The sequence below is a fragment of the Puma concolor genome, chromosome B4 (genome assembly GCF_028749965.1).
Source record: "Puma concolor isolate L17-30 chromosome B4, mPumCon1.1.hap2, whole genome shotgun sequence".
Classification (NCBI taxonomy): domain Eukaryota; kingdom Metazoa; phylum Chordata; class Mammalia; order Carnivora; family Felidae; genus Puma; species Puma concolor.
Window position 1 is genome coordinate 13,629,383 of NC_141673.1, and position 18,654 is coordinate 13,648,036.

At 46.6% G+C, this 18,654-nt stretch overlaps 1 protein-coding gene and 1 long non-coding RNA gene across 2 annotated transcripts in view; one reads left to right on the forward strand and one right to left on the reverse strand.

Moving 5' to 3' along the window:
• Positions 1-8,970: 8,970 nt before the first annotated feature.
• Positions 8,971-12,838, reverse strand: LOC147578923 (uncharacterized). Its single transcript, XR_015253346.1, has 2 exons — positions 12,219-12,838; positions 8,971-9,358 (listed from the first exon to the last, which is right to left on the reverse strand). It is a non-coding gene; the product is annotated as an uncharacterized LOC147578923 (long non-coding RNA).
• LARGE1 (LARGE xylosyl- and glucuronyltransferase 1) overlaps positions 11,256-18,654 on the forward strand; it is a 548,933-nt gene continuing 541,534 nt past the window's right edge. Inside the window, exon 1 of the mRNA XM_086712419.1 lies at positions 11,256-11,839. The gene's annotated coding sequence lies outside the window, so the exon portion shown is untranslated. The remainder of the gene's footprint in view (positions 11,840-18,654) is intronic.

The window sequence follows — 18,654 nt, forward strand, 5'->3', positions numbered from 1 at the left end:
AGTTAACTCAACTTTTCATTAGCATCAATGGGAGCGTGAAGTAGCAACTTGGTTAGGTTAATCTGGCTAGCTCTGGTTTGGCTAACCTGCCCAACAAGTATGTCATCTTATGCTGGGTTGAAGTGGTCAGCTGTTCCCCAGAGAAGCAGTATCTGACTTCCCCACTCTCCTTCAACCTCAGCCTGCTTTCACTGGGAAACTGAAGTATATACCTTTCACTAAAATTGTAACATTAAGAAATCCTTCAGAAGGTGGTGCTCATAAACAATGCCCTATAACCAGACACAAGAAAACCGTAAGTTGTGATCCTCTCCCTCCTGAGCATGAAAAAGCTTTGGCTGATCACACATCGCCTTTCACAACTTTTTACGACACAATAACATGGAAAAGTGGGCCTATCGATTGAGTAATTATACCAACCACATGGCTGCTGGTGGGGATGAAGAAGCTCACAGTCAGGGATCGCCTTCATTGGGCCAATAGAAGTAACGGGAGCTTGAAATTGGTGGATAGACCCTTCGGCACAACCCCCAGCCCCCGCCTTCTGATTGAGAAACTCTAGGTCTCAACTAACCAGAGTCTGAAAGGTAGAGTCTTCACAGGCAAAGCAAGATAGGGAAGCACAGTGAGAGGAAGAACTGGGAATTCTAGATTTGCACAGTCCACTTGTTCAGAGTATCAGAGAGCCACATGGCAGGGAGAGAGAAGATTCATTCTCAAATGAGCAAGCCACAGAAGACACAGTGGGCTGTGGGGTAGGTGGGGATGAGACATTGGGCCAGGAATTGTGTATGCATATCAGTGTCCAGCCAGCTGTAGATCTGGAAAACAGTTCAAAACTACCACTCTGAGAATTGAGCTAAGGGAAATCCATCACCAGTATATTGGTAAACACTGGGTATCGATGGATTTGTTCTTATTTGAGGATAAATGAGCAGGGAACCACAACCATATGAAGCCAGTGAAAAACACTGCAGAATAAGGTAAAAGGAAGACTGTCCTGAAGATCTAAGGAGGGAAGAATTCTCTCACAATGATTTACTCTAGGAAATAAAGTGATACTTTAGAATCTGCTTAACATCTATAAAACTGGAGCAGAAAGGCCAAGATGTCAAGACAAAGAAAATGAAATTAAAAGAGAGACAGGTGGTATAAATAAGAATTGTAAGGAGAACAAAAAATGAAATACAAACAGAGAATTGAAATCTACAATGAATCAGTAGAGAGCGGGACTGAGCATATGGAAATGTGGATCAACGCCAGAGAGGATGAACTAGGGTAGCCTTCTCAGAAGGCATATATGAACCCTCAGGGGTTAAAAACAATGAGACAGTGAATGGCATCTCTATCAGATGACACCTACAGACAAAAAGAACTACAGGGAACTAACCTGCATCTTTGTCTACTCCCTCCCCAGCCCTTAGCCAAGGTTGTGAACAATCTTTAAAAAGCCCCTACAGTTTTGTTCTGGGGGCTCAGAGCTGTATCTCCACAGTCATCTCTTAGCCTTTGTTATGATCTCCTTAATTTGTTCTACGCTCACACTTTGCGGAGGCAATATGGCATAGTGATTAAGAGCTCAGACTCTAATTTTTTTAACATTTATTTATTTTTGAGAGACAGAGACTGAGCAGGGGAGGGGCAGAGAGAGGGAGACACAGAATCTGAAGCAGGCTCCAGGCTCTGAGCTGTCAGCACAGAGCTGGACATGGGGCTCCAACCCATGAACTATGAGATCATGACCTGAGCCGGTCAGATGCTTAACTGACTGAACCACCCAGGCATCCTAAGAACTCAGACTCTGGAAATAAACTGCCTGTGTCTGGAATCCAGTCCTACTGTTACTGTGTGAACTTTGTAAGTCATCTGATTTCTTTATGCCCTCATGTTCTCATCTGTAAAATGACCACAATGATGACAATAATAGTAATTACCTCAGAGGGTTTAGTATAACTAAATGAGCTAATGTACGAAAGCGTTCTGAACAGTGCTAAGTGGATTGCAAATCCGTGGTAAAGCATTATTTAAATCTTTTGCATTGTCCCTGGTTTCTTCCTCTCTACTGAAATGGGTTGATACTTGAGGACTGATACTTCATTTGAGAATTTCAGGTGATGTTCTGGACTTTGGGTTTTCCCTTGGCTCTCCTCTCTGGAGACCAGGGAGCTTTTGGATACTCTCTAACCCCTGGGGCTAGTATCTCAGATACTCACTTTGGGGAGTCAAACTAGAATTATAGATATTTGGGGGAAGGACCTAGAATAAATAAGACAGAAGTAAAGTTAGTAAGTTAGTAAGAAATATGCTCAGATTTACTTTGTAGAGTTACTTTGGTTAGCGTGTAGGAATGGGAAAAGGCTAGTTTAAGGAAGTTGAAGGTAAGTTGGGTGGGTTCTACAATTTTCCAGGTGAGAGATAAAGATCTGAGCTAAAAGGGGCACCTGGGTGGTTCAGTCAGTTAAGTGTCCAACTCTTGATTTCAGTTCAGGTCATGATCTCACGGTCATGAGATCAAGACCCACGTTGGGCTCCATGCTGGGTATGGATCCTGCTTAAGATTCTCTCTCTCTCTCTCTCTCTGCCCCTTCCCCACTTGCACTCTCGCTCTCTCTCTAAAAAAAATAAAGAAAGAAAAACCAAAAAAAAAAGGATCTGAGCTAAGGTAGTAACAGTTTGGATGAAGCATTTGAAGGATGTTCTGAGGGTAGGATGAACAGCAGTTGGTGACTGAGGATAAACTGTGGATGGAGTCAAAGTTAAGAATTTAACCCATCACATTTTAATATTTATTTTTCTTTCCTCCGTCCACTGGCTGTGAGCCACTAAAAAAGTAAGAACTGTCTTTATTTTTATTAAAACCCTCAACAGTCAGCATAGTAACTGACACTCAGCAGGGATTCAGACACTATTTGTCAAATAACTCTAGATTGAAATTAGCTTTCCAGTCTCTGATCCTTCAAATAATTGTGTCACTTTAACCAATCACACCTTCTATTTAACGCCTTAGTTGTTTCTCAAAGCTTGAAACCTTTTCTCTTTGCATACGGTCAAATCTTGCCAAACCATCCATGTCCAACAAGAAACTCCTGCTTTCAGAAGTCTTCCAAAGACCGGATGGAGCATGGTGATCTCTGTCTTCGGATTCATAGTATTTCTTGTTCTTACGGCATCTTTTAAGAATACTTAAGGACAAGTCTTTGGATTGATCTCATATTTGCAAAGTCATTTAACTCTTCAAAGTAAATGCTTTGTCCCCTGATTTGGATTTGGAGATTCTCAAGTGTAGGAACACATCCACATCTCCTTTGGCTTGCTGTCCCCACGATGCCCACCCCACAGAATGCATAGCACAGCAGTGATGTGCCTCACAGTAAACCATGAGGCACACGATTCTAAACACTCAGGTTACGTTTTTTAATCTTCTTAATGGAGTAATTTTTAAAACTGTTTAAGATGAGAAATCCATGACTTTCTAGCAGGACTGGGTAAAACACTCAGAAATAGCTCTTCCCTGGCCTCCAGACCTGCTCTATTCTGCCTTAAAAGAGACCAATTTGAGGCCTGGGTTTGGGAGTTTAACTAGGACACCATGACTTGCCCTGTCAACACAGAGGTCATTGATTCAAATTCCCTAGTTCTGTAACTACAGCACACTCAAACTCAAACATATGGGGTTAAAAGCCAAAGGTCCAATTGCCCTGGTGGAGAATGGAGCTATCACAAGAACTGTCAGCCATCATCAGTTCTCAAGTCGGGTTCTTGCTGGAATGTAGATCTTCCAAAGTCAAAGCAAAGGTTCTAGAGGCAGGCTCCAGCTCCCGTGATAGAAATGCTGGCAGGAACTGTGGGGTAGGAGAGAGGGTGGTGAAAGAGGTAACCAAGCAGGCTGGGTCTTCATGCCAGACTCAGCAGGAGATTGGAACGGTAAACGGATCCTTGTGTAAAGGCAAGTTGTAGTTGGGGAGACCAACCACATGTGATAGGTGGTGGGTAGAGTGTGGGAACCGCAGGTTCTAAGTCTGTTCACACTAAGCATAAAATAGCAAATGATTTCCAAACAGAATTTCAGTCTCTGGAGGAGGGGGAGCCCCTCGTACCCTTCCAGGATCAACTGTCATCCCATCCAGGAATATGGAAGGTGAGAATTGCTAAGTCCGAGTCTTTGGGCAACAAGCCCTCTTACCTATATTGGTTAAGATATCTTTGGATGCAAATAAGAGAAATCTCAACTAAAACTTATGCAATAGGTATGTTTATTGGTTCATGTAAATGGGGAATTCATAGGGTAAGTTCCAGGGTTGCTCTATTCAGTGTCCTCAAGGGTCCTAGAGAAGGCACTGTTAGCTGGTCACTTCCAGGACCAGCTATTTGTTATTTGTTAACAAAACCCAACAGTGCTCCATCTCCAGAAGAGGAATCATAGCCCAAGTCAATCCTAAGGGAGAAATCTAACAAAAGACAAAGCACATTCTCCCTGGCTTTTTCTTTCTGCTTTGGATGCTGGTTTGAGAACATGATGCTTACAGCAACCACAGCCAACTTGTGACCATGAAGCAACACATAAAGCAATACATGGAGGATGGGAGAATGGCAGGCTAGAGAGAAAGATCTTAGCTCCTTGATGAAAGCATCGAGCTGCTGTACCAAACATGGACATGCCTACTCTGAGATTTATCATTTGGGAGATTATGATTTAAGGACCTATTACCTGGATATTTTGTTACTTGTAGCTCAAAGCAATCTTAGTTGATACAGATAGATTTTTCCCCTCTCTCTGCGCTCTGCTATTCTCAGTGTCACTTTAATCTGTCATGGCATTAAAATGGCTCCAGCAGTGTTAACATTTGTATCAGCAGAACACTGATAGGACACTGAAAGAACAGTGGTAGACCAGCATCCCAAATAAGACTCCTAAGAGTCACCTTGATTGGACTGCCTTAGGTTATCTACTGAGCCTTGAACCAATGATGGTGTTTAGGATATGGAATGCTTTGATTACCTTATGTCTACTCATGTCTGCTCCTGGAACTGGGGATAGTTCAGGTTCAAAATAAAATCTGGATTCATTTAGCAAATGTTACAAGTGCCTTGCTCGTATCCCCCAGACCCACCTTGGTGATCACCTCCACCTTTGATGGATAGATTCCACATAAACTGAAGGTTTCCTATCTTAAGCACCTGTACCTCTCTGCTGTGGGTATTCTCTGGCCTTGGGAGCATGGTAGAAGTGCTAGAAGTGACCAATTCCCAGGAGCAATGCTCAACAGATGAAGGGATTTGGTGGATAATTACTTCCCTAGGTTTCCTGTCCCTTAATGGGACAATTCTGAGTTATGTTCTACATCTGTGCTGTCCAACACAGTAGTTAATAGCCATGTGTGGCTATTTATATTTAAATCAATTAACATTAGATAAAATTAAAAATTCATTTCCTAAGTCTGACCAGCCTCATTTCAAGTACATAATAGCCACTAGTGGCTACTATATTGGACAGTGCAAACATATAACATTTCCATCACGCAGGTTGTTTGGACAATGCTATTCTACACAGTCTCTCAGAGCATCCTTTTCATTAGTAAGCACCCATTGACCACTTATTAATATACCTCTTATTAGCTTCCTGCCCTTTCTGGTTTTATTTCTTTGCATCTTCACTATGCTTCTTGGAATCTCCTTCCAAATAAGCTTCTTGCTCCCAAATCTTTGTCTCAGCATTTACTTTCTGGGGAACCCTACTAACACCATACTCTCAGGAATAGGAACGCGAGGGTAGGATATTGTTGACTACAAACAAGTGTCCTCTATATCCTGGCTACTCAAAGTGTAGCCCCTGGACAGGAATTTGTTTGAAAAGCAGAATCTCATGCTCTGCCCCAACTCTCCCGAATCAGTTTCTGCATTTTCAGAAGGCTCCTAGGTGCTTTATATGCACATTGAGGTTTGAGATGTCCTGCTGTATGGGTCCCTTAGATAAAGAGGGGAGAAATAAGCAGAACTGATAAAATATACTTACACAACTATGATTGCCATTTAAACAGCATTTTGTTTTGTTTTGCATAAAGGCTTCAAAAAGTAGATGTCATCATTTTGATTCAATACTTTGATGCTTTTACCAATGTTCAAATATGTACACATATATATGTACATATATGTATGTATATATACACATACGTGTATGTGTGTATATATATATATATATATATATATATATATATTCATTTTTTTGTCTTGGTCTTCTTTTTTTGTCTTGGTCTTCTGGTATACTAACTTGAGGTCCCCTTTTCTTCCGGGGGGCCAAGACCTCAGGATAAAACCTGGCTCTGGCCTTTAAAATGACCTCTTCAGCACTGATTTTTCCTTCCTATCTCCAAAAGGCCTTTGCATTCCCAGTTAAGCACTTTATCATAAGGTGATCAGGGAGCTATATACCTGACAAGGTTTTTACTCTGATGGATTTTCGCATTCAGTGAGTGGATAAACCCTCTTTCTTCTAAAGACAATGGGATTCTCTATCTAGAGCCAAATTTGTTCTAATTAGCTGCCTCTGAGGTTTTCAGTGGCAAGTCTTCGGAAGTTAATAATGCTATTTTGAGAATACCTGTATGTTGCCTGCTTAATGAACATGATGATGGGAATATAAACTATTTTTCATTCCACCAAGAAAGACTTTATCCTTATTCCCCATCTCACATCTCAATTCTAGACTTGCTTTGTTTTTAGTTAAATTATGTTCAAATCACACTTTCATTAGTGTTAATTCTGTGGTGTTTGCAATGTTCTTTAATTCTTCAGCTAGCAAGTGGCTGGTATCCTGCTTAGAGCTGATGGAGGCATTTTGTTTTGCTCAGAAATGTCTTTTGATTATTGGCCTGAATGACAGAGGAATGTTTCACGCCCCACACATACATTTTCCCTTGAAATGTGTCTGGGTAGACTACCTTTTCTAGATACTTCTCCAGCATCAGCTGAAAGATAACTAGTCTTCTCTATATCTGTGCAGTCTGAGTGCTGTTTGATTCTTGACTCTTGGAAGGGCATTGCAACCTAATTTACCAGTAAGATGTGGGAAAAATATTATGTGACTGCTAAGTATTTGAAACCTTGAAGATTTGATTGCTAGATATTGAAGTCTACAAAAAAAAATTTGAGCAACTTTACATATAATCAGACCTGATATTCAATTGTTTTGACAAATATAACATTACCATTTAAAATATTGAAATCCTTCCAGCCCCCATCCCCTGTCTACCCCAGCTGCCATAGTCCTCTGCCCAAACCTTTACTTCCTCCCACCACCGTTTCACCAAACCCAGCACCAAAGAACTAATACTGGGCCTACCAGACACCCCCAGACTCTGTTCTAGTGCTGGTGCCCTATGGCTGACTTGACTTCCCATAAGTTGCCTGGTAGGTGCCCTGCTGTTACAGGTTATATAATTTTCGTATCACCCCTGTGAGCATTCATTAGTTTCCCTACCTAGCACTTGAACAATGTTCAAAACATTCAGAAAACAGCTCTAAAATTTTAGAAATGAGATTCCATTTGGAATAGTAAAAGTAATTGGATTGACTTTAAGAGGGTAAGAGTATCAGGCCACCTTCGTCTGGATGAGTGCAATATTCTTTATTATTATTAGTAGTAGTAGTATTGGGAGGAAAGACAGAATTGGGAAAACGGAACTCTCTTCTTTAAAAACATAAAACCAATCTGCCTCCAGACTTTTCATCATGTTCTTATTCCATTCCAGTTCCTTGGGGTGCACAAAAAATGAGACCAGGAAAAGCGGAGGGGAGAGCAGGGTTCCAGGCTTCCTCTTTGAGATGCTTTTAGGGCCCCCTAGTGGCTGATTTAAGACAATTTTTATTTATTTTATTTATTTTTTTTTTAGGATTAGGTCTCCTTGACCCTGATTAAAAAAAGAGAGAGAGAGACCTTTCTGAATCTCTCCTGTGACAGGTACAATAACTGTGTGGAGAAAAATAGATAACAGTTGGTTTAGAGGGCTCAGTATTTTTTCACTTCTCAGTTCTTAGCGAAAGCAGTGCAGATTCTTTAGAAATAACAGATATATCACCTTACATATTTTATTCTGCATTCCTCATACTATATTATGTCATAGCGAACTCCTTTTAAGACATTTATATCCTGGTTTGTGTCAAAGGGCTATAATTCATAGGTAAGTACATCCTATCTCCTATCTTAGGTTTTACACACACACACACACACACACACACCTATCCATACCATTGGTGGGGCAAAGGAATTCTTTTAATGTGGGGCTTCACGTGATATTAACAGAAGGGCTCAGCTTCTGGAATATTTCACTCTGACAACATTCCTATCGTTTAGAATATTAGATAGGCTACTGAGTTCAAAACTGCAACATTACATTGAGAGAGCAAAGCTTCTACCCGTTTAGGGTGCCTATTGACTGATGCAAGTAATTTTTGTGAAATCCCCTAATAATGAAATATATCTTTAATGTATCTTATTGACCAGAGTGAGTATTGCTCTGTCCCTCACTATGGTCGTATTTTTCTCTTTAAAATCCAATCTAGAGAATGCAATATACTGGGTAATTATAATGGAGATGTTTCTTTACCACATGCTTATCTTTTAGTTTCTGATATTATTCCATTATTTCTTCTTTGCTTGTAAATTTCAGGTCTCCCTTCCCTTCCTCAGTAACGTTAACCTTATTACTATGCTAATGTGTTGTAATAATGCATTTTTACACCACTAATGAAATGAAGCAAAGCAATGAATAAAAAGAAAGCCCAAATTCTTGCTTTAACTTTACCGAATTCCAGGGCGGGGGGGGGGGGGGGGGGTGTGGTTGGAGTACGGGAGGAGGAAGAGTAGGAAGCACGGTCGACCCGCAAAATAAAAATGATCCCCTTGTTTTCAGCGCGTTCTAGAACAGAGCTGCGCGTCAGAGGAAGAAGGAAGCAGCATTCGAGCTAAAAGGATTGACATTAAACTTTGACACTTTAATAGTCTCTAGGATATTAGATAATATTTTATCATCTAATGTTCTTCTCCGACACGGTAGTGACATCAAAACCAGATAACGATCTCCTATCCCTGCAAACGTGCAGGGTGAGACTCATCCCCGCGGAGATAAGCCAGCAGGACCCCGGCTTCGCAGTTAACTTATCCAGAAGCTCCAGTGCAAACGTGTTTTACTTCTTCGCCGGGGACGCCGCTGTGTAACCGCTACCGTCTTTTTGCATTCTCCTTTGCTGGGTCTGCCGCTGAGATTAGGTAAACAGCTCTCCAGAGCTGCGGGAGAGCCGGTGGCGGTGCACGAGGGGTGGGGTGGGGAGCACCGAGGCCGCGGGTCTTTGCCTAAAGAGGCTGGAGGAAAGGGAGGGGATGGCGGAAGGGTCCCGGATGGGTCGAGCTGAAGGCCAAGAGCGGGGTTACTTGGCGGGAGCCAGGTCCGAAGCCGAGCGAGGGGCCGGACCTCAAAACCCTGGGGCCCTCAGCCTGACCTCTGGGGAGTGTGGTCAGTACCGCAGCCCGAGCTCGGCATCCTTCTCTTATGCACCCTCCCACCCCACGCCTTGCACTTTATCTCTGTTTTTGCATCCTTCCCCTGCCCCTTCCTGGAGTACTGTGGGCTTCCCGCTGCCTCATCTGCACCCATGGGCCGAGAGAGAGGCGAGCGGAGGCGAGGCTGGGACCCGGGGCTCGCCGGGCTGGGGAGGGGTGGGGATCCGGGGCTGGGGGGGTGGGGTGGGGAAGGGGACCCCAGAAGCCCTGGGACCGAGCTGAGGAAAAACCCGGGAGCTGGATCGCGCGCCGGAGCTCGGGTCTCCCAGTCAGAGTTGCCCATCCCTCTGCGTTCTCCTCCTCTCCGGGCCTGTTTCCCCCTCCTTTGGGTTTTCTCTCCAGGCCTCCTCCTCCCATTCACTCTCACACCACTGGCCCTTTTGGCCTGCCGGTTTCACCCACTCCTTCCGTAGCTTCAGAGGACTCTCGGCGCCCCACTCGCGGCTTTAGGACTGGGAGGCTTTGGAAGTCCATTCAGTGGGATGTCGCGCGCGGGGCTCTTTTGCCAGGACGGAGAGCAAGAATGAAATTGGAACGGGGAGGGGCATCTCGTGCGTGCAAGGGTGTGTGTGTTGGCGGTGGGGGCAAAGAAATGCAGTTTTCCCGAAAGAACTGGGAGCTTTGGACCGGATTCTTAGATACAGAGCTCCAAATAATGTGTTCGAGCGCTTCATCGTGGCTCCTCGCAGCCGCAGGCTGCCCCATACCCTGCCCACGTCGGAGAGAAGCGGCGACCCGAGTAGAAGTGGAGGCGGGGAAACTTCCTACTTCCCACGACGGCGGTTTTGTCCAAGGGGGAGTGGGCAGGCTGTACCGCCCTGTGAGCCTGCCGGCGTCACGACAGCGGCAGCTGCGGACCCGTCCCTCTTCCCTTCCCCCTCTTTCCGCGAGGCTGGCCAAGCCCGAGGCGGCCGGGGGCGGTCGGGGTGGGGGGAGAAGGGCGGGGAGCTCCCAGCTAGCACCCTTTCATCCCAACCCGGGCCGAGATTCCGGCTCCGGGTGTTGCTTCCGCCCGCGTGCGAGTGAGCTGGAGAAGTAGAAGGGAGGAGCCTCGCGGGAGGGGGCGGAGCCCAGGCCGGGGCGGCCTCTCGGTCCTTGCAGCTGCGGCTCCTGCTATTGGCCAGTCGCGCCGTCACGGGGTGGAGGCGGGCGCCCAGGCGCGCGCTGGCCCCGCCCCCCGCCGGGAGCCCGGCCCGGGCTCGCGGTCCCCCCCAGCTGCACAGACATGACACAGACACACAGTCACTGCAGCTGCTGAGCGAGCCCGGAGCTCTGGGCACGCGGCGGCGGGGCCAGCCCGGAGCCCGGACCCCAGCGCCCGCCCGCGCCCCCCCCTCCCCCCGCGGGCCTCCGCGCGGCGGCCCCCGCCTGGCCGGGCGCGGGAGGCGGGGATCGCGCGCCGGCTCCGGCCAGCGGCGCCCGGCTGCCGGCGGCGGCTGCAGCGGCAGCCCAGCTCCGAGCGCCCGGCGCTCGGGGAAGCCGGAGCGTCTCGAAGGCGGCGGCGGCGGCCGAGGCCGGCGAGCGCTCCCGGCGGCAGCGGGGCCGCCCGCCCCGGCTCCCCGCACCCACCGCGCTGCGCAGCGCCTCCGCTCCGGTGACCTTCCCGGGGCGCCTCCCCCGGCCCCGCGCCCCCGGCCCCGCGCCCCAGGCCGGGGCGAGGCCCTCTCCAGCGCCTCCTAACCGCGGAGCCGCGGGCGGGCGGGCGGCGCAGGCCCGGGGGGAGGGGGCGCCGCGGCCGGCTGCAGCCTCCGTGCCGCCGCGCTCGGCGTCCGGCCCGGCCAGACTGCCGCTGCCCCGCCGCCGCGCGGAGCCCGGGCGCCCGAAGCTGGGGGCGCGGCCGCGCTCGCCTCGCGGGGCCGGGAGCGGGCAGGCCCTGCCCTGAGGGGGCGAAGCCGCGGGGAGCGCGGGAGGTGGAGCCGGCCCCGGCGGCCGCCCCGCGTCTCTCCCCAGCGCCCCCTTCCCAGACCCGGCCCGAGGCGGACGCAGGCCCCTGCCCGTGCGGGGCGCCCCCGGCTCTGAAGAGTCCCTAGGGCGGGGAGCAGCTCCAGGCAGCGGCGCCGGAGGGAGAGGAAGAAGGGACTGTGCCCAGCCTGGGCGGCCCGGACCCTCCCCGCAGCTTTTGGAGCCGGGGGCCGCCCCGAAGTCTGCGATTGGCACCGCCGCTTGAGCTAGGGCAGCGCCTGCTGGGACCCGGACCCTCTGCGTCTTGTAGGCGGCGGCGGCGCCGCCGCGCCACCCAGCTCTTCCGCGGTCCCCCTGTGTTTGGCGGCAGTCACGGCCAAGGTAAGAGCCCGGGGGTGCTTGAGAGCCGCCGCCCCGGGGACGCCCTGGTGAGCGGCGCCGGACAAGTTCTCCGAACCTGTAGCTGGTACCCCCTGTGAGGGCACACCCTCAGCTGTCTGGGCCAGGAACCCTGGACAAGCTGGAAGTACAAGTCCCCAAGTGTCTGATGTCCCCAGGACCCTTCTCAGGGACCGTCTTGCTCCTAGGCACGTAGGCTGCTTAATGGGGAGCAAGCAAGGAGGAGTTTCCTGTTCAGCACGGGAGGTGGTGTGCCCGCCCCCCCCCCCGCCCCCAAACCCCCCGCAGCTTGTTAGCTTTGGGCACCTGTGCTTTGGGGAACCTGCTGTGTTTTTAGCTGCCCCTCTTCGGTGATCCTCACCTGCCTTTCCTGGTGTGATGCTGTGAAGAACTTTTCTTTGCTCCTTGTTGTAGAGAGTCGTGGCGATTTAGGGTGAGCCGCCACAGCTTTCCAGTCCCTCTGTAGGACAGAGTGGTTGGGTGGCGGGGACATCTGTAGAGAGGAAACCTAACCAGAGTGCCAGTCCTGTTTCCACAAACCTGCTCGTGGGGAGTGATCAGTATATAGCGATCCAAGTATTCTTGTGAATATCTCTGTTGCTGAAGGCTAGAATGGCTGACTCCAAGGTTTGTGCTTCCTTATTTTGTTTATTGCTGTATTACTTTCTTCAAAGTTTTCCTTTTAAGGAACCTCAGTCCTATAAGCCTGTCCTTGCCTGTTTGAAATTTATTAAGCCTATGAGATTTCCCTGGAACAATCTGATTTTAAATGGGTCACTTAGGAAGGAACAGATTGTCTCTCCTACATTGACTCCATCCCCCCGGTGACCCTGTTTAATGGGGATGGATTTTTTCCGTCCCTGAGCTGATGTACCTCGGTTGAGCAGGTTTCTGTTGAATCCCGAATCCGTGAATTTTGTCACTCAGTCCATTAAAATGATCTCCTGAGGGAGCAAAATAGCAGCTTACATTTTCCGTGAATGTCACAGGAAGTTTTACAGGGTCTTATGTAAGTTGCCCTAGAGAGCACTCAGGCTCCTGCTTCCTTCTTGGGGGATGAGGTGGGGCTGCTAGTGGGTCCGTCACCTCCCCTAAAGTCACCTCCCCTAAATGCAGATCGGTCCCTCTCAGACACAGGTGGGAAACCCAGAGTGCTTATTCACTCCGTGGAGGTAGTCACCTCAGGCTAATTTTTCTCACCTCTCCTGTCTTCCCTCCCCAGGAATCAGCTTTGGTAGACTTAAGACAGGGGAAGGTTCTAAATAAGGAAAGGAATAAGTGGTGTTTTCTTTTCTCTTCTCTCACAAATGGGTGACACGAATGAATTGCTCACGGGCATGAGTCCTCACTGGGGATCAAAACAAAACAAAACAAAACCTGGCTTTAAGGTTTCACACATTTTAGTGAACCTTTATATTTGAAGAGTGTTTTTCTTCAGTGAAAATTGTTTGAAGAGAACACACGTTTATCAAGCCAGGCCCTGTTACTTCCATACCAGGAAGAAAATTAATTGGAACAGAGAGGCAAAAGTCCTGAAGATCTACATGTTAATGGGTTTTCAAGGGTGGTGAGGAAAGGAAACAAATTCCCCTAACAGGATAGAGAGAAGGGATCATCTTTCCCTTCATCTTTCAGGGAGAAGATGGGATCACTCTGGAGTGGGCCCTTTTCCTTCAGGTAGTGAAATGTGCTAGCTGGTGGGTTAACTTTTGGCTGTAAGAAAACGCAGATCGCATTGACTTTGGAAGCAGAACTAGAAGGGCCTTGGAAATGAAGTGAAAAGTTTTCCCGGCTCCTCATAGGTCCCAGAGGACCTCCATCTCATTGGGATGATATGAAGGTTTCCTTAGGTTCTTGGGTTCCTGAGCTGTGGTTTACTGTGGATGCTGATTGCAGGAGTATCTCCATTTTTCAACCATCTACAGTGGCAGGACACTAAGGGACTAGTTTTCTATTCCACCACCAATGAAGAAAACATAAGGACCCATGTTACAAAAGGCTACGGTGTATCTTTAGGGCTCAGGAACTTGACTTTTTGGTACTTGATGTATGCTTGCATGAATGAGTGTATTCCAAATGCTTAAATGATGGGCCTGATCACATCTAAAGTGTCATTTAGGCACCTCAGAACCGGTTGACTGTAAAGTACTATGCAAGACTGAAAAAAACTCAGTTACAGTCTCTAAGTTTACAGGGGCTATACATTTCGGGCAGACAGAATCTCTTGCAGATTCCATCCTTTGGGCATCAGACCATGCTGACTTTGTGTTCCCTGAGAGGTTGTAATCCCCTTTTTGGTTTTGGACTACACCGAACACCCACAGTCTTCTGAGTGGAGTCCAGCATCAACTCCCTCAAACTTAAAATTTCTCACTTGTCACCCCTTAAAAGTACACACCTTGTATTTATACACATAGAACATTTGACAGTGTGGTTTCATCTCAGATGCTCTCTGCACTTTTAACAGCATTAAGTCATTAGTGTCTAGGTTTCTTCCAGCAGAATTGCAAGATAATTCTATTTCACTGAAGAACAAAACCCCATTGCCCAGGCTTACCTTACACACAGTGGCCAAACCTTATCAAAGCTGACTTCCAGAGGTGAACAGACAGAAAAAGGTGAGAAGCAGAGTCCAAGAAGAGATTACCCGTTTCAGAACACTGGCACCAAAAAAGGCAAATGTCACCAAGATTTAGGTCTCAATGGATTCTAAAAGCCCGTGGAATCAGCATATGGAATTAGATTTAGTGTCTGGAACCTGTGAACCTGTATGAGTTATTACACTTTCCTGAACCCTGGGGTCTGGCAGACCACATTTGTGATCTTTTACCCATATGCGTGGTGCATATTTAGGTAGTTTGAAGGGAGCTATTGTTGTGGTCTAAGGAAAATGGTCAGCATAAAGCTTTATTTCTGTTATTAAAGCTTTATAGATTGATTCTCATAGGCACCGTATAGCCAGGAGGTAGGAGATTGGAGCAGGAAAACACTGTTAAATTTGCCATTGAGCATCAACTAGTGAAAACTGGTCCTGCAAAAGATATATACTGTGGACCTACAGTGTGTGCGAAGTCTTGTGAATTTTAGGGACACCAGGTGGCAGAGGGAGAGTAAGAAGTTGAGGCAGAATACTGGTCTTCCTTAGGGTCTGTGAATAATGTGAAGGCATCTTTGCAGCCAGAGTTCTCAGAGAGTAGGGAGCATGCAAGGTCAGGGGTGTGTGTCCCAGGGCACTGGGAGCTCTGGGCACCCAGCCATTGACACACTTGAGCAATATAACCCCCCTCACAGGATCCACTAGTGTTGTTGAGGCTTTGCTGCTCTACTCTAGAGGATTTGACATTGAGAGGGACTCGGGTGCTGAGTTCCTCTTTGACCACATTGATGTTTGGAGCCCAGTAGGAAGCAGCTGGTAAAGTTACAGCATAATGCAATCTATTTTGTTTTATTTTATGTATTTTTAAATGTTTATATTTGAGAGAGAGAAAAGGAGAGTGCGGACACAAGCAAGAAGGGGAGGGGCAGAGAGAGATGAAGACAGAATCTGAAACAGGCTCCAGGCTCTGAGCTGTCAGCACAGAGCCCGACTCGGGGCTCGAACTCACCAGCCGTGAGATCACGACCTGAGCCAAAGTCGGACGCTTAACCCACTGAGCCACCCAGGTGCCCCTGAAATGTATTTTAGAAAACGTTTCTCTTTTTAACTCCACAAGCAATAATTGAACATCTCTTATGTGGCAGCCATGCTCTGTGTGGAGGCTACGGAGGTTTCATGTTTAGTTCAGGGAAGCAGACATCGAACCATTACTACAAGCTAAGTGCCATTGTATAGGTTTCTGCAAAGGATGAGCTTGACTTTGTCAGAAGAGGAGAAAGGAAGAGAGTCCCAGTCTCAAAGAACAGCATGGGAACTTTAAAAGATGTACCGTATATGGAGCACAGCCATTAGTTGATGTGGCTGGAAAATTTCTGGGAGACGGGAAAGCCTTGGTGTTAGAAGGGAGAGAATTTCACAGGATTCCATGCTGGGGACTAGCTTCATGCTCCTTGTATTCAAATGGCAACAAGAAAGGTTTCTGGATAAGATCCTCGAGTACTAGTTGATTATGCCACAGTGTTAATAGAAACAGGAACTCTCTTTTTTGTCCTTTATCCTTCTACATATAGCACTTTGCCTGTTCTTTAAAAAAACTATTAGCAATGCAAATAAAGAAAGGGTCCCTTATCAACCATAAGTCCGCCCTCTTGTGTACAAGAATTCCATCTGGGGCTTTCATTATGTGATTATGCAGCAGTGGGAGAAATGACAATGTTGCTTGACAAATGATATAGTATGGGGGAAAAAAAAATCCTTCTCTATGACAACAAATTCCATTTTGTCAGATTTGCTTCTGGGTAGAGTTATGGCCGTGTTTAGCACTTGAACAAGGTTCTTGTATTTGAATCATCTCAGTTGTGGTCTGAACTTTCTTTGCTGTTGGAAAGAGAAGAATGTAATAATGAGGATGAGTGTGTGTGTGTGTGTGTGTGTGTGTGTGTGTGTGTGTGTTGTGGCATGAGGAAACTGTATAGTGAAGAAAAACCACAGTATAGCTGCTGGAGGATGTTAGGGAGGAAGGAAAATCACAGTGGCAGCAGTGAGCCCCAGTGCAAAATATATTTAGTGTTTTCAGAAATAGGAGCCAGACAGTGGAGGCAAAAGAAGCTTCTGTGTGCGTTTGCTTGTATCATCTTTACCTGTGTTGAGTGAGAGGCAGGGTGGTTTAAGTAAAATCGGAAAATCTGGGTCTAGCCTTGCATCATCTGTTGCTGACTTGCTGTGTGACATTAGAATACTTCTTGACCTCTCTGGGCTTCAGGCCTTGTCTCTCTATACATGAGTTCTTTGTCTTGCTACTAGGAATTTAGAGCCCAGAAAGGGAATGGGATTACCTAAGTTAGTTAGTGGCAAAGTTCGGACTTCTTAAGATTTCTGACTCTGAAATGGGAAGAGGCCTGGCCAGTTCAAAGGTGTACTTTACCTGGAAATATAAAACACCACAAGGATGGAACACTGAATAAAAGAATCACAAAGTCTTCGCTGTGTTGCGTGTAGATTCTCTGATCTCTCTCTGATGTATTGGGCCATTCACACATAAGCAGCTAGACTTGCCTGCTAACTTATTATGTAATATGGAAGCCAGTTGATTTTGATGTTACCTATTCTTTGAGAACGACTTGAGAATTAAGTACCTTGTGATAAAAAGCAATGCTGAAAATTTTGATTGTTTCCACCTTAAGTAGATAGAAGCTGAGTTGACCCTTAGGGATTTTGCAAAGCCTGGACTCTAATGTGGAAAGGGGAACCCTTTCATATGGCTGGGGCGGGGGCGGGTTACCCTTGTAGTCAAGCTGTGGGGCAAGTGTGGGGGGAGGGATGTTTGGAAGAAAAATAGATGCAGAAAAGCACTTGGGTAGATGAACAAGTCGGGAAAAATAAAAACCAAGTTAATTTTATGCTTCCAAATTTGTGTTCTAGAAAGAAGGCTCTTCCCCCGCCAGACATTGATCTCCTGGGTGTAGAGGGTGGTGCTTACTGGAAAGAGGAGATTCGAAGTGAGTGCAGTGTAAATATAAGGTTTTGGGTTTTTTTTTTTTTTTTCATTATTATTTCAGTTTTGAAGCTAACTATAGGAATGCCCTATTTTAGGAGAATTTGCCTTGTGAAATCTGATTTTATTTAATTTTATTTATTTGAAGTTTATTTATTTTTGAGAGAGGGAGAGATACACACAGAGTGTGAGAAGGGGAGGGGCAGAGAGAGAGGGGGAGACACAGAATTTGAAGCAGGCTTCAGGCTCTGAGCTGTCAGCACAGAGCCTGATGCAGGGCTCGAACTTTCAAACCATGAGATCATGGAAGCCGGACGCTTAACCGACTGAACCACCCAGGCGCCCCTGAAATCTGATTTTAGAGGTGAACACGTTAAGATAAGTAATTGGGGCACACCAGATTTTTATTATACAAAAGGGATTCATAAAAGACTCTTTTTAAGGGCTAGTTCCTTTATTGTGTTTCAAATTATTTAATTATGACAATCATGATGGATGCTTTTGGGAACCTCTGTTCCATAAAACCATGGATTTTTTTTTACTATAAACTTCTCAAATGTTTTAACAAATAACTCCCTATGTTCACCTGCCAAGGATCCTAATAAGGATCTGTTTTACTGAGAGAAGTACAGTAGTTATATTAACTTTCATAACCACTAACTAGCATCTAGTGTTCCCTCACTTACCTAGTTACTTGGGGCAGATTTACTTGTTTAACTGCTCGTCTTCCTGGAGATGGCAGTCCTAACTACCCACCTGCCTGAGTCTCTTCACTGCCCCCACTGAGCTTCTACCTCTGAGAATATATCAAAAACAGAAGCGGTTTAAAGAGGAAATTAGGTAAGAGTTTGCAGGATTGTGAGTTTTCCTAATTGCGGAGACATGGAATGAATTTTGTTCTCAGTCTACAGGAGAGGAGATAAATGTAGGAGATGTTCAGAATCATGCTTGCCTACTAGCTTGTCCTTTGCTGCATCTGAAATGTCTAGGGCTTTTAGTTTTGTTTTTTTGTTCCTTTATCTCTCATGAAAGTTCCCAGAAAAGAATTTGTTTTAGGAATGAAATAAAATGTGAAGCACTTACGGCTCCAGAGGTAATTTGGGGGCAACCTGGAGTTGTAGGCTGGGGCCAGAATGGAAAGTCCCGTGTCACCGGTAATTTTGGCCTCTCTTGTCACCTTATGGGGCTGCGCCTTGGACAGGCAGC